Genomic DNA, 1,334 nt, shown 5'->3' on the forward strand with positions numbered 1-1,334 from the left:
ACTTTACACATTTTGCAAGAACTTCTGTGATTTGTAGTCTTTTCTACCTTTCTGGTCTTAGCTCTGCTACCCTCTGCCTGTCATAATTTACTCCAGCAAATGAATTCATTGGCAACTTTCTAAGTACAGCATGTTGTCTTAAGAATTATCCCTTGTTTTATATTCCTCTTCCACTCCAGTATTTTATGTTTTCATGTCTCTGGAGTTTTCTGCAGGGAAAGAGTACATAAGCTTGAAGGCAGAGTACATGTGTAATTCTTTCCATTTTATCTCTTCTTTTCTTTAAAAAAAATTATTGAATACTTCACAAATTTGAATGTTATGTTTGCACAGGGGCCATGCTAACCATTTTTATATCATTCTAGTTTTAGTGTATGTGCTGATGAAACTAGCACAATAATTTCTGTTATCTATGTAATTATTTAGCATATATTATACACTCAATAACTGCTTAAATAAATATATACTTTTAAAATATGGAATTACAAAAAAAGACAAATTGAGTGGTTAAAACAAACATCAAGAAATGTTAAATACAGGGCATAAAATGATTTCTAAAATTATATCCAAAAGGAAAATAATACACCAGTATTACTAGAGAAATATTACTCTAGAGTACATTTGAGTTTTGCACAAATTGTGTTTGTAAAAAATATGAATAGTAAATATGCCATGTAGAGTAACAAATAAACCATGATTATTTTCCCATCATATGTGAAAACTGGCTTTCTTAAGTAAAGGATCTGTCCAAACTCTGATCTTTTAATCAGGGAACAAAGAGGTTCTTGCTCAATAGTGCAGTGATGAAGGACATAGGTGTTAAAATCTGGATATACTATTCACCAGCTGTGTGACCTTGAAAGAGTTACATAAAAATTTTGGTTACAATTTTCTAGTGTAGTATGGGGATAATAATAATACCTACTTCTTGGACAGTTATAATGATTGAATGAATTAAAATATTTAATAGAAGACTATTTTAAAATATGAGACACTTCATATAAAAGTTTGGTAACTAAAAAGAATATTTTAAAATATCAACCATTGGGATCTCATATTAATATAAACATTTACTTACAGAGTAACACAATGGTTCACTTTAATTTTTATTGCAGTAAAATACATATATCATAAACTTTGTAATTTTAGCCTTTTTAAGCATACAATTCAGTGTCATTAAACTTTTTCACAATATTTTGAAACCTTGCCACATTTTCCAGAAATTTTTCATTATCCCCAATGGAAACTCTGTAGCCAATAAACAATAACTTCCTATTTCTCTATTCCAAGTCCCTATACTTACACTCTGTATGTTGGCTTATTAGATATCTCTC

The 1,334-nt window shown here is 29.4% G+C and overlaps 1 non-coding gene across 1 annotated transcript; it reads right to left on the minus strand.

Moving 5' to 3' along the window:
- Window positions 1–288: 288 nt before the first annotated feature.
- LOC111726276 lies at window positions 289–395 on the minus strand. The gene has a single exon (XR_002774085.1). It is a non-coding gene; the product is annotated as a U6 spliceosomal RNA (small nuclear RNA).
- Window positions 396–1,334: the final 939 nt, after the last annotated feature.

This window comes from Otolemur garnettii, unplaced genomic scaffold, assembly GCF_000181295.1.
Source record: "Otolemur garnettii isolate 467f Iridium unplaced genomic scaffold, OtoGar3 scaffold00059, whole genome shotgun sequence".
Taxonomy (NCBI): Eukaryota; Metazoa; Chordata; class Mammalia; order Primates; family Galagidae; genus Otolemur; species Otolemur garnettii.